Source organism: Xyrauchen texanus, chromosome 21 (genome assembly GCF_025860055.1).
Source record: "Xyrauchen texanus isolate HMW12.3.18 chromosome 21, RBS_HiC_50CHRs, whole genome shotgun sequence".
NCBI lineage: Eukaryota > Metazoa > Chordata > Actinopteri > Cypriniformes > Catostomidae > Xyrauchen > Xyrauchen texanus.
In genome coordinates, this window is record NC_068296.1 from 69,803 (window position 1) to 84,302 (window position 14,500).

At 40.2% G+C, this 14,500-nt stretch overlaps 1 protein-coding gene across 3 annotated transcripts in view; it reads left to right on the plus strand.

Annotated features, from left to right (window-relative positions):
* Positions 1-14,500, plus strand: part of LOC127661945 (FYVE, RhoGEF and PH domain-containing protein 4-like) — a 58,904-nt gene that overhangs the window by 4,875 nt on the left and 39,529 nt on the right. Inside the window, exon 1 of one of the 3 annotated variants that reach the window (XM_052152922.1) lies at positions 2,847-3,025. The exons of 1 other annotated variant lie outside the window; for it this stretch is intronic. The gene's annotated coding sequence lies outside the window, so the exon portion shown is untranslated. Of the gene's footprint in view, positions 1-2,846; positions 3,026-9,886; positions 10,031-14,500 lie in introns of those variants that run through there. One more of the 3 variants, XM_052152921.1, reaches the window with a different exon arrangement.

Consider the following 14,500-nt stretch of genomic DNA (forward strand, 5'->3'; position numbering starts at 1 on the left):
TGAGTAAGACACTTAACTCCAGGTTGCTCCGGGGGGATTGTCCCTGTAATAAGTGCTCTGTATAATACATTGGTACTCAGAAGGTTGCTGGTTTGATCCCCACAGTCACCACCATTGTGTCCTTGAGTAAGACACTTAACTCCAGGTTGCTCCGGGGGGATTGTCCCTGTAATAAGTGCTCTGTATAATACATTGGTACTCAGAAGGTTGCTGGTTTGATCCCCACAGTCACCACCATTGTGTCCTTGAGTAAGACACTTAACTCCAGGTTGCTCCGGGGGGGATTGTCCCTGTAATAAGTGCACTGTAAGTCACTTTGGATAAAAGCGTCTGCCAAATGCATAAATAAATGTAAATGTAAATGATGCTCTGTGCTTGGTTTCCTGTGTTTTGGTTTTCTTTATATTCTGAGTTCGTTTGCTTATTCTTTGTTAATTTATATTTAGATCCTCATTCCTCGCCTGCCTCGTCACCGCAGCATATAAGACTTCTGCGAGTGCATTAAAGACAAAAGATACGTATATTCAAGATCTATTCTCTAAAATATATCTGATATGCTGCTGCTCAGGTCAGTGCATCTTTTATTTAAAGGAGTTTTAGATATTTTAAAATATTTGTATTTTTAATATTATATTCAACATTCTCAGATAACAATTTCTTCTTCTGCAGTATATTTCCTAAAGTAAATGTACATTGTTTTAAATGAGTTTTAGATATTTATATTGGAAAACAAAAACAAATCATAAATGTATTTTGTTGAGGTGTATAATGGGGCGAAGACTCTCTCACCTTTCTGTTCACTTCAGTCCATCTTAACTCACAAAAAAAAAACTGTCTTCTATTATAAAGCTGCATATTATGATTCAATAAGTCTCGAGTCATCATGTTATAGTCTAGCTGCATTAAGTGTGTGCGCTCGAGGGATGAGCGTCCCGGGACAGAGTGTGCACCAGCCGGTGCAGTTTCAATCTCTCCCCGTTAGATCGGGACATTCACACGACTCGTAGAAGAGCTGCTGACCGCACAGAGAAATGACCGTTTCAGAGTTTGTAGAAATGTAGCCTCTGCCAAGTTTGGAGGGGCTGATTCATTGAGGAATGTTGCACTGCACCTGGGATCTAACCAAGTCTCATTTAGAAACATAAAGTCCAGGTTGTTTGTGGTGATGAGGTAATCGACTGGAAACGACTCGTTCTTTAGTGAGCAGATGTTTAAAGTGCTATCTTGATATTATCTGTTTTTGGCCCCACAGTAATGTTGGATTTACATCTATCATATGCAACAGATTAGACTGGTTTGTCATATGTATTGAGAGCATTTATCTTCCTATCACTTAACATAACCAATACTACAAAAGTTACAGCGGGTTCCTGCTTGTTCTGTAAACATTTGTGAGTGTTGCTGCTACCGTAGCGGGGACCCGATACACATCAATTAGAGCTGTTGTTGTTCATCGAGAGCAGAAAGTTTCTAGAAGAATTATTTTGGTGTGTCTCTGCATGTTGATGATGTTCACTGAAGAAGGTCTGTGAAGTTCTTGTGCTTGTATATGTATTCACTTTACAATCAGATGTTTGTCCCCCTTTTAAAGCTGTACTGGCAAAGTTTAAACTCTTGTTTTAGCACAGCAGTTGATTGACGGGTGGGGGCGGTCCTTCGCTGCTGTCCGGGATGCATTCAGGACGGGTTAGTGTTTAAAACATACGATGTGGTCACATGTGTTTTTCATATGTGGTTTCAGTGATTCGATCACAAAAAGTTTTGGACTCTGTTTCCACCTCAATTTAGAGCTGACCACTTGTGATCAGATCACCAAAAATGAATCTTAATACCTGGTGGAATTTTGGGGTGACTATTGTGTGACTTTAGCAAGCTGTGACAATCAATGTGCAATATTTGTCCTACCACATCTATTGTTGTGATACAGTTCAACATTTTAAGATATTGTTAAATAGTTTTTTTTTTTTTACAAACGTTGCAATTCTTGCTTGAGTGGGTCTCTGTTAAATGTACAGATCCTGTCATATGAACTGATATTTCAAACTAGATTTATTATATTCTGATTTTAAATTTTAAAATTAGGACTCCCATAAAAGTGCATTTTTCACAACAAGAGAATTAGAAATATTGCTAATGCTAGTGGGAGGGTGAAGATTATGCATCATTATTTGCTGTACCACTTCTTCTGGGGCTTGTTTACATGCATGTCTGGCAAACTCATTCTAAAATGACACACTTCCTGTGCAAGAGGGAAAATTAATGCTCCGGTTCTGACTCTGGGAAGGGTGAATTCCTTTCTTACCCATTGTGAAGAACACAATACACGGCAGACAGGGGTGTTGCAAGGACTTGTGTAAGCCATGCTATCTCAGTGACTGTAATAAGCTATAAAGAACACAATCTAAGTCTCAAACGCATGGCAGGAGCATTGACGCACTCGGTAATAAATAATGGTACAGAAGAGAAAAGACAGAAATATGAATAAATCAAGATAGGAGAGGTAAAGATAAGACCTATTGTTTCTTTAAGTCTGACTTTTTAATTGTGAAAAGATTTACTCATTCTGGAAACACCCTATTTAATTTCAGCCATTCCATTTATATTCCTGACCGCAGTTTACTGATTTTACCCGTAGCTGACTCAAGGTTCACCCGGGTCAAATCACTGCTCTGTTTACATATGAGATGAGGCTATTGGTGTAGTAGTGATAGCAATGGCAGTTCAATCTTATATGTACCCAACCCTCCACCCAGGGCTGCAGTTTCCTGAGTTTCCTCCCACTGAATGGAGATATGAGGCATTCCCATTTCTTGAACACCAAATCTTCCTTCACCCACCTACAGTCCTGTTGAGAATCTAGATTCAGTGGATCAACCTGGAACAACAACATACAGTAATGAGATCTCTATGAGAACAGCAAACGTGTTTATGTCTGTTCTCTGATCAAGATCAATGAATGAAGAAGCTGAACAAGATCATTTGAAAATGAGGGGAACACATCTTGGAAACAGATGAATACTGTGATGTAAGTAGGACTTTTCTTTTGCAGAAGCCCTCATTAAGAAAACTAATTTAATGTCAAGTGTCTGACTTTAATGGGAATAGATGGATGTTTTGTTAAGTGGACTACTCTTTAAAGTTGAGGAGAGAGAGAGGAGAGGGGGGGGAAGGGGAGGGAGAGAGAGAGGAGGGGGGAGAGAGAGAGAGAGAAAGAAAGAAAGTGGAGGTACAGCTGATATTTTTGTCCTTTATTCATCTATAAGAAGCCTGACTTCACTTTCTCCACACACCTTTAGTGGAAGGCCTGAACTCTTCCCTGCAGCTCCATCACTGTCTTTAGTTCATTCTCTCTGTGTGTGTGTGGGGTGGGGGGGGAGTCTGGCTGATGGAGAGTGATGGATTGTCTGGACTTTGGCCGAACAGTTTCACTGTAATGATCTCCAACATGCGGGCAATGGGACGGTTTACAGTGACTCTGGGAAAGTGTACAACAGCAGTTGAGTGTGAGAAGGCAGAGAGGAGGTTGATCAAACGTTTACCCTGTAAACTAATTGAATTGGAAAGATGGGTCAATGTGACTCAAAATTAAATATAATGGGAAATGGATTGAGAGAAATGAAGCATTGGTGCAAGTATTAGTTTAGACCGACCAAAGGTAATGTTGTATTCCAGTAACTGTTCATGAGATGGTAGTCACCATAGTTTGGTTTTATTAATGCCTTCTGGCACCATGTGGGGAACTTTGTGTTAAAGTGCCGCAGTGCAAAGTATTTACTGCCACGTTGTTTAATGAAGCTATCTATAGAAGTTTACCATCTGTGCTGGAGGATGTTAGAATCACTCCGATCTTGGATAGGCAAAAGATGAGCATTAAAGATATTACATTTTGATAAAGATAATGATTTAAATATTGTTTTTATTGCATCACGTGTATTGCACACAATGAGACCAAGAATGTGTAAATAGAGTCAGTTTTGATTGTGTTCACTTGAAGTTTGTGTGTGTGTGTGTGTGTGTACCAGTGTGTATTTAGCCATGTGCACATTTTTGTTTGAATGTTTTTGCACTTGTGTGATGATTAGCCGCGTTTACATTATCTGGCGAAACGAGGGCGTTCTACTGCGTGCCAGGGCAGTTGCATTCCCACTCTCACTTCCGGGGTTTCATCATGCCACCTCTGGGCTTTCTCAGGGTCAACAGCCAATGGCCCTCCAATTACCCTTGGGCCTATGGTTACCACCCATCCCATGAAATATGGGATTTTCCCTTATTTAAAGATGAAATGATGCAACGATTTTTCCCGTAATATGCTGGTCCATAAACTTACGTGTGTATGTTTGAGCAGCAGTGTTGGTCACAAGATTATATTGTGTTTTGGGTGCTGGTGGGATCTTCCAGCTTCACCATCACTAACAGCAGAAACCGGCCTTGACCATCATGGGAATTGCATTCTGGTATTTTTAGCAGGGAAAAATGCAATTTGTATATTTGTCATGGTTATTTCATATTCATTTCAAGTAAAATAGTTACATATCATATATCATCTGTGTTTTAACTATGGTGATAATAAAGTTAGACAACAATGGAGGAACATTTTGGTCGCCTTTTGGGACTCGCACCCACACAAAGCTGTTTGACAGGAAATCTGAACTGGTGTTTGTCTTTTTATGGACTTGGATGACATTTTGGTATTTTTCCTGTGAATTTATACCAGCGACAGGAATTGTTTTCTAATGGCAGTTAGAGTACACACTCACACATGTAAACAAGAACAGTATAGTTTAGAGTTTAGAATAGAGATCAGTTGTTTATTCCATGTATCACACTGCCATAGTACTTATTAACTACCAGCACATCAATTCCCTGCATTTAAACAATAAATCTGTATTTGCGGACAAATGCTCAGGATAGTCAAGTAACCGTAAAGATTGCTAATGAATAGATAGTTTTACTCTCTAAATGACTGCCAATGCCACAGTTCATGATTTGCACATTATTAACCCTACGGTGGGAAAGTTCAATTAAAGCATTTGGTGCTGGCCTGAATGAGCTCTGACTGTCAAAAATGTTTTTTGAATCAGGATATTTTGATCACAGTAAAGTATTAGCATGAGCAAACCTCTCCTCAACTATCCACACAGTGTGATGAACCCTCAGGTCCACAGAACAAATGCTTTGTTGAAAACACTCTTACTGAACGTTTGAGAATAAAGAACGCTTCCTAAAAAACATAATATACTCTATATGCACAAATCAATGTTTTTGATCAAGTGAGCAAATATGAGATATTATAAATGGACTTCAGTTGAATTAACATTATTGTGAGTTGTTGTTGTTGTCTTCCTACTTTCCTAAAACTACTTCCTCTTTATTTGGAAGAAGACAAACAATGTCAATTGTTGATAAATAATGTAAAAGTAAATAAATAAATTCAAATCAACCTGTTTTCAAAAATCAACCTTACCAAAATGCTAAACATGACAGTATGCCTCATTTAAAGGGGTCATGACATGGGTTTTTTTATTGTATTATTATGTTCCCTTAGGTGCAATTATAGTATTAATATATTTTTTTTTAAGAAAAACTTTTAAAATCTAGTGATTTATGACCTTTTCCCACCCTGTTTCTCATCCTCTGATTCAAACAGTCTGTTTTGGGGGCGTTTTCCATTTAAGACTTCAGTGTTAACGCCCACTGTTATGATTGGCTAACGTCAGTGCCTATGTATCAATTATTGACGCCCCCAGCCAGAACAATATGCAAGTAAACTAAGTAAAAACACTGTGATTATTCATAATGAATGAAATTGCGCTTTAAAAAGTAGTTTAAAGTTTAAAATAGATTACTTACAGTTTGCGTCGTCGTTGTTCCCAGAATAGTCGGCACGGACTTATCTTTGAGCTAACAGTTTTCTGGCAAAGCCAGCATCATATTGAGATTTGTTCTCAAAACAGTCATCCTTAAAATGTACAGAACAAACGCTTAAGTTAACACTGCCGTGACTGGGTCGTCCGCAAAAATAAACTGCATCCATTTTTCCCTGACGCCTGGATCTTTCGGCAGCTTATTCAGAGGTTTTGTTTGACCACAGCCAGGAACAGCACATCTGTGTGGCATCGTAATTTTCCTGTGCACAAGTAGTCTCTGTCAGAGCTCGCTGTCCATCGACTGAACACTTGTGAGGCGACGGCGATACTGAAATGAGCGTAGTTGTCTTGCGCTTATAGCGTAGTTATCTTGTGCTGGAGGCGGTCATATGCAAACGCTGGTACGTCACTTCTAACCGTCACGTCACTTCTAACCATGAATCCAGAACGAGCTGTATTTTGAGCTTGATTAAATAAATGATTCGTTTAGAATGGGGAGGACGTCTTAAAATATTAAACTTGCAGGACGTTTTAATGATACAAAGACCTCTTATATACCAAAAGATCAAGGCAAATTTGGTTTCTCATGTCATGACCCCTTTAAAATGTGGTTGACCATTATTATTATTATTATTATTATTATTATTATTATAACCTTTGCTCAAGAAACTAAATATCATCTCAATACAACGTGACAAAGAAAATAAAACATAAGTAAAAAACTAAATGCAACACAAATAAACACTTCATGAAGAAAATAAATATGAAATGATGAATTAATGCGGAGTTCATCTTTTGGGTTTCATGATATTATTTGAGATGATAAAACAGATGCTTGTATTAGGAGTGATTATCACAGCATGCGGATTACATGTATCTGCTCTGTACATGTCCTGTCTGAATTATAACAAGCTGCTCTTCGTTTTCTTGACCTGTTTGGGAGTCGTCCTGTTCTGTTATATCATCGCCACGATATACCTCACCATATCGCCCAGCCCTATTAAGGGCGTCGTCTGAATGTCTTACAAAAGGTTTAGTGACGCGTAACAGAATGGGTCTGAATTATTGCAGTGTAATGAGAGTTTTATGCCTCAGTAACTCCATTGGGCATAATGAATGTATTAATACTCAAGTGTATTCTGAATCTGAGGATTACTCACAGAACAACACGCGGCCTGAGGTGTGTAGGATCACGACCCGGCCCCGCCCTGCCACAGCCCATGGTTCTCCCATTGAAGATTTTTCAGCAGCCGCCCAATTGATTGCCTATTTAGGATAATCTCGCAATCAGTTAAAGGCTTCTAATCTGCACTTTTTAACCTTAGCGGTATTCAACACGCTTTATACTGTGTCTCATTCACCCATTCGCACACGCACGCGCACACACACACACACTCACACATTCACACACCAATGAGGGCAGAGCTGCATGTAAGGTGCTAGTCTGCCATTGGGAGCAACTTGGGGTTCAGTGTCTTGCCCAAGGACACTTCGGCATGTGGAGTCACGTGGGCCGGGAATCAAACCACCAACCCTGAGATTAGTGTCCGATCCGCTCTACCACCTGAGACACAGACGCCCAATGTTTAAAATTAGGAAACAAACGGGATAATAATGGGCCCATATAAGCAAATATGCTCTTCAATTTTTAAAAGGGGGAGAGACAACTGTAGATTTTGACATCAACAACAGAAATAATGTCACTTGATGCATGTCCTCGTACTGGAAAACCATGAACAAAACTGGTTTTGTTCTATCTATCTATGGCAGGTCGACAGTTGATGTTCAATGTAAAATCTGTCCTGAAGCAAAACCAGTTGAGAAACACTGAGATAAAGTTACAGACAGAAACAGTCTGACCTCACTGTCACACATCTACAGTATATATTAACTGTTAATAATCATAAGACATTACTTTAAAGCTCACACAGCTGATGTTATTTTTCATCTAGTAGTTAATTAACATGCTATGCTAACATGTAAACTTGTAACGATCCGCTTCACTAGCGTAGCTACATGAGAAATAAGGGACTTAGCTTTTCTTCTGTGAATGAATGTTAAAACGTACAAAGACCATCAAACAAACAATTACCAATACCGTACACAAAGTGTGTGAGAGAGAGTGTGAGTGTGAGAGAGTGTGAGAGAGTGTGTGTGGAGTGTGTGTGAGTGTGTGTGAGTGTGTGTGAGTGTGTGTGTGTGTGTGTGTGTGTGTGTGTGTGTGTGTGTGTGTGTGTGTGTGTGTGTGTGTGTGTGTGTGTGTGTGTGTGTGTGTGTGAAGCTTTCCAAAGTCACAGTATATACAAGGTGAGCTAGTTTATGTCCCACATGAAATGTTGAATGTTCCTCTCAGGTAAGTAATCCAATACGGAGGAAAACTCCACAAAGAGATGAAGAGTCCTCTATCCTTCACCAAACAATCATCCTTCGAACATACGCAGTGTCATGTCACTGTTGTTAGACTTGTGTTTGCCCCTGTCATCTGTTTCCCATGGACTACACTTCCCATAATTCCCTGCCAGCTGTCCTTGATTGTAATCACCTGTTTCATTAACTCATTGGTCGTGGATGTTTCTTTTGTTCCTGTGTTTACCCCATTAATCTGTACTTTGTTGATTTGATTAAATACTTAAAGCTGCATTTAGATCATGTGACCTCCTTCATTGTAACACGTCCAATCAAAATCACTCGTGAATATAAACACCTCTTGCTTCTTTTATAACCCTGTTTACTTGTGCATACGGGGCTTTAGTCCATCACGTGACTCAAGTCTCGCGGTAACACCGGAACCAAACACTAAATCAGGACAAACAGACAATGACAGGAAAACTGAATAATTATCTTTAGCACAAATGGACACATTTACCGTGAATATCAAGTTAATCCCCTGATGTGGCGTCGCTGCAAACTAACATGCATGCTATAGTTACATGCTATTTTATTTATGTTTATTTATTATTATAATTCTGTTAGCTTTTTATTTATTCTATTTAATTAATTTATTTTCACATACTTCCTTTAAATGAATGTATATACCCTTTCTATAAATGAAATTATATGTCATGCCATTTGGTTAAGTCAAATTAATTCATTTCTTGCCCTCTTCATAATGTGTGGATGTTCAAAAAGTATTCAAGTGAAATATTACAATGAACGTTTCTGAAAGCTCCTGTTTTAATGAGATGTAGTGTATTCATTATTATACTGTAGCAATAACAGTAGTTGTAGTATTTTGGCAGAAACTTTTGCTATCAAAGTCTCATTGAAGCTTAGAAACAAAACTGAGTTTGAGTTCTGCCTCCGTTGATTCTGAGTGGAGGAGCATTTCGACGACTGGATTGTACAGTTGAGCTCATGATCCAGAGTTTATTAAAGTATTGAGAATACTGTAGGTGTTGGTGATGCCCGCCTCAGATCCCCCACACATCACTGACTCATCTGTATTCTCTTCCTGTCTCCCATGAGCCCCTCTCATCACATGACTGCTGCGTGTCCTCCAATAGAATCAGCCTCATTATCACACTCGGCACATGGGCTCCGATGAACTGACCAATCGGGGGAGGAACATGGCTCTAAGTAGCATCCTCAGAATTTCAAAGCACTCATCAATATTCCTCCCAACCCATATTCTGAACCCCCACTTGTCCTGTGGCAGCAGATGAACGCTTGTGTGTCCTCATGTTTGTCAGTCCTCCCTTGCAGCATCACAATAGGGCTGATTGTTCATGCGACACACACACATTGGCACAAACTATAAGAGGGGCAGAAAAGCGTGTGCTGTTTCCCTGCCATATGCTGTCGCTCCTCTGGAATGCGATTATCTGCACCGGCGATAAACAAGAGGCAGAAAATTGTGCTGGGGGGGCAAGTGTGTGAGAGAGAGAGAGAGAGAGAGAGAGAGAGAGAGGATGCAGAGAGAGAGAGAGAGGGGGAGGGAGAGTGAGAAAGAGAGGGGGAGGGAGAGGATACAGAGAGAGAGAGAGAGAGAGAGAGAGAGAGAGAGAGCGAGAGGGAGGAGGATTAATTAGAAGGCTGTTCAGTCCGCTGTGATTCTCTGGATAAGGATGAAGACTCTGTTCCTCTGAAGAGCTGCTGTGGAAAACACACTCTCAGACATATTCGTTCACAGCTGGTGTCTTGAATCAAAGAAGGACTCGCATCAGGTCAGTGCTTTTTCTTCAGCAGGGCGATGTTTTGTCTGGCACAAGATCTGATCAGGCAAGAAGGGCTGTGGCTCTTCATCCTTTCCACAGCAGACTGAACAATTTAAAGGGATAGTTCACCCAAGATGAAAATTCTGTCGTCCTCATGTTGTTCCAATCCTATATAACTTTCTTTTTTTCTGCAGAACACAAAAGGAGATGTTTATTTCAGAATGTGGAGACCAACTGCCTCAGTTTCCATTCACTGTCATTGTATGGAGAGGGGAAAAGATACAGTGATGGTGAATGTTAACTTCAACATTCTGCTAAACGTCTCCTTTTGTGTTCCATGCAGTGTTAGGAATAACATAGAATTGAACCAACCGTTTAACACTTACAACTAGTCTAGAATAGTAAGTGTGTAATATTAAATAGTGTGTGTGGTGAAATAATTATGAGGGTGTATTTGTACAAGATTGTTGTGTGTGACATCAAAGCTGAAGCAGTAACCCATTTAACAGGCGTTATCCTGCTCATATAGTGACTGTATATAGCAATGACCAATCCTCGGGTGAACCACACACATTGATTTCCACCTCCTTCCAAAGTGTGTGTGTGTGTGTGTGTGTGTGTGACGTCCAGCAGCCATCAAATACCATGCTGCTATCAGATGAGCCAATCAAGTATCTCTCAACAGGATCGGGGGTGTTAAGACTCGTTAATGTGCTAAATAACACACGTAATGTGTTCACAGACGCCCACTGTTTCTCTCTGTCTCTTTCCCTCTCCATATTCTTCAGTGATACCCGGTCAATCACACAGTATCAATGCCCAATTTTTACTAACCAACCGGAAGTTCTATGGAGCCAATTTAGTGTCTTCAGTCAATTGAATCAGAAAAACTGGATGAGATTTCTTTTCAATTAAAAGTTTGAAGTTGTCTTTTGTACAACTACAAATCTTATAAATCTTCTCATTTTCTTTTGGCATCATATTTGAAAAAAGATTTATTGCTGAAATAAAACTTAAAAGAGCATTTTCATTCATTTTCATCAGATTCAAAGGACTTCCAGTCAGTCATACGTGCTCAATCATACGTGCAGTCATTGGTATCATTTGATCTAACCCTTGTGCAGAAATGGTATCGCTCAGAGGTTACTCTTTCAGCGCTCAGGAGACATAATGGTGTTCTCAGTGATGTTTCTGTAAAGTATCCACCTCGTCTCCAGCAGCTCAACATGGTGCTTGCACTGTCAGAGTTCGGGTTTGATTCCTGGGAAATAACATGCTGATCAAATGAAGAGCTTCAATGCACTGGAAGTCACTTGGGATAAAATATCTGCCCAGTGTTTTGGATGTTTCTACTCCAATTCCTTGATAGATCAAATGAATTCACAAATGAGACCTCTGTTGACTTACATTAGGAGTATTATATAGGATAGAACCGATAATATGGTCTTGAGAGAATTTGATGAGAATTGTTTGAGTTCATATTTGCATTTACATTTATGCATTTGGCAGACGCTTTTATCCAAAGTGACTTACAGTGCACTTATTACAGGGACAATCCCCCCAGAGCAACCTGGAGTTAAGTGTCTTACTCAAGGACACAATGGTGGTGACTGTGTGGATCAAACCAGCAACCTTCTGAGTACCAATGTATTATACAGAGCACTTATTACAGGGACAATCCCCCTGGAGCAACCTGGAGTTAAGTGTCTTACTCAAGGACACAATGGTGGTGACTGTGGGGATCAAACCAGCAACCTTCTGAGTACCAATGTATTATACAGAGCACTTATTACAGGGACAATCCCCCCGGAGCAACCTGGAGTTAAGTGTCTTACTCAAGGACACAATGGTGGTGACTGTGGGGATCAAACCAGCAACCTTCTGATTACCAGTTATGTGCTTTAGCCCACTACACCACCACCACTTCCACCACTCATATTTAAATCTGCTGACTTTATTATCATGAAAAAACTGAGCACAGTCTGAGACATCATTGAGATCTCTTGTGAAACTCAAGTAGACAAATGTGAGATTTCTGGGGAACATCTGAGAAGCAGGAGACTTTATAGAGAATCTCCATTTGCTCTCCGTTTAATCTCGTTACTGTCTAAGAAAACTGTAATACAGAGGTAACAAAGAGATGTCATTTGTCATTTTTCTTTCCTAAGCAGTGTGGTGTCTCTTTAATGTCTAGTGTCTAGTTCTGATGACCTCACCGCCTCCTACACTATCCTCTACTTAGAAAAGTTGCACAGAAATGTTGTTGTATTATTATCTGCTTCTCATTGTTCAGCTTGTGACTGTTTTCAGTTGTGAAGTCGGTCAAACATGCAACCAAGAAGTGAAAAGCAGAAGTTTGTGGCAGGAAAGTTTTGCATAAAAAAAGCTCAAAATGAGAAGAGATGGTGATTAGTGAACTCAAGCATCATTATAACTATTGCTCATAGTGAGTTGAACAAACCTTATATTAGACATTCAGTGTGTTACTCGTCCAGCACTGCTTGTGTTACAGACATGAATAACTCAAATCAAGCTGCTTATTAGGCAGAGCTGTGATTTTACTTTTCTAAGTGATCAGATCTTTTGCTTGTCTGATGATCAATCAGGCAAAACGATTCTGTAGACTTACATTGAAGAAGGGACTCAAGTCATGCAGTGCCTAGAGAGCAGTATATTATAGAGATAAGGATGAGTTAGGGACTCTTTTGACTCGGGCAAGTTAGCAAACACCTAGAAACGACCCTGAACTCCCTAGCAATGGGATAATAATGCTAAAACACTCTAAACACCTTAGCAATCCCAAAGCAACGGGCTGGCAGCCACCTACAGTACAACTCCTAGGATTGTGCCGTTGACTTTTGCATGGGCAAATACTTCTCGAACTTTATTCAGAAATGTGATTATTATAATACTTACTATTTATTATAATTTTATAAAGGTTATTATAATTTTACCCATCAAACACAAATAAACGTAAAAAACACAAAACAATCTGCCATCCATTTATTATTTCTATATAGTATAGTTCTTGAAGCGAGGGCAGAGGGCAACCAACAATCTTTTCAGCAGTCAGAACTGTCCTTTGATGTCTTCTGATGTCTGATTTCGTATCTGAACCAAACCAGACAGTCACTGAAGTGCAGAGGACTCAATGACTGATGAGTATATCTGTATCAGCAGCACATGTGGCAGGTTGAACTTCATCAACTGGTGAAGGAAGAACGACCTCTGATGGGCCTTTTCCACAATGGAGTCAATGTGGGTCTTCCACCTCAGGTCATGTGAATTGGTAGTGCCCAGGTACCTGAATGACTCCTCTGCTGGCACAGTGCTGTTCAGAATGGTGAGGGGGGTCAATGTTGGGGTGTTGCTCATAAAGTCCACAATAAGGATGACTGTGGAGCATTTGAAGCAGCAGGGAACTTCACATTGCTCCAGTGATCTGTTGAAGATCTGTGTGAAGATGGGGACAGCTGGTCAGCACAGGATTTTAGACAAGTGGGTGAAACACTGTCTGGGCCCTGTGCTTTCCTTGTCTTTTGTTTATTTAAGACCCGGCACACCTCCTCTTCACAGATCTTAAGTGGGGGGAGGAGGGGGGTTGCAGGAGGTGTTTGTGTGAAGTGAAGGTCAGAGTGGGTGTGGGGTGTGAGACTTTTCAAATCTTCTGCAAAACACATTCAAGTCATCAGCCAGTTGTTGTTCCATTCAGTGTTGTGGGATGGTGTCTTGAAGTTAGTAAAGTCTTTCTGGCCTCTCCACACTGATGCAGGGTCATTCAGCTTCTCCGAGTAGCTTATTTTAGCCACTTTAATTTCCTTAGTGTGTTCCTGGCCTGATTATACAATATTTTATCCCCGCTTCTGTAAGCATCCTCTTTGGAATGACGAATCTGTTTAGCTTTAACCATGGTTTGTCATTGTTGTATGTTAAATAAGTCCTAGTAGGGATGCACATATCCTCACAGCAACTGCTATATGATGTCACAGTATCTGTGAGCTCGTCCAGGTCGGTGTCTGCAGCTTCAAAAACACACCAATCAGTGCAGTCAAAGCAGGCTTGTAGTTCCAGCTCTGCTTCATTGGTCTGCTTTTCAGTCTTTACTACAGGTTTAGCTGATTTTAGTTTCTGCCTGTAGGTTGGAAGAAGATGAACCAGACAGTGATCAGAGAGTCCCAAAGCTGCTCTAGGGACAGAGCGATATGCATCCTTTAATGTTGTGTAGTAATGATCCAATGTATTTCTGTCTCTGGTGGGGGATGTGATGTGCTGTCTGTATTTTGGCATTTCACAGGTGAGGTTAGCTTTATTAAAATCCCCCAGAATAATAATAAGTGAGTCCGGGTGTTGTTGCTCCATGTCTGTGATCTGATCAGTCAACTGTTGCAGCGCTGTATTCACACACGCTTGTGGAGGAATATAAACACCAGAATAAATGAGGAAAACTCCTGCGGCAAGTCTTTAACATTGTTACATGTT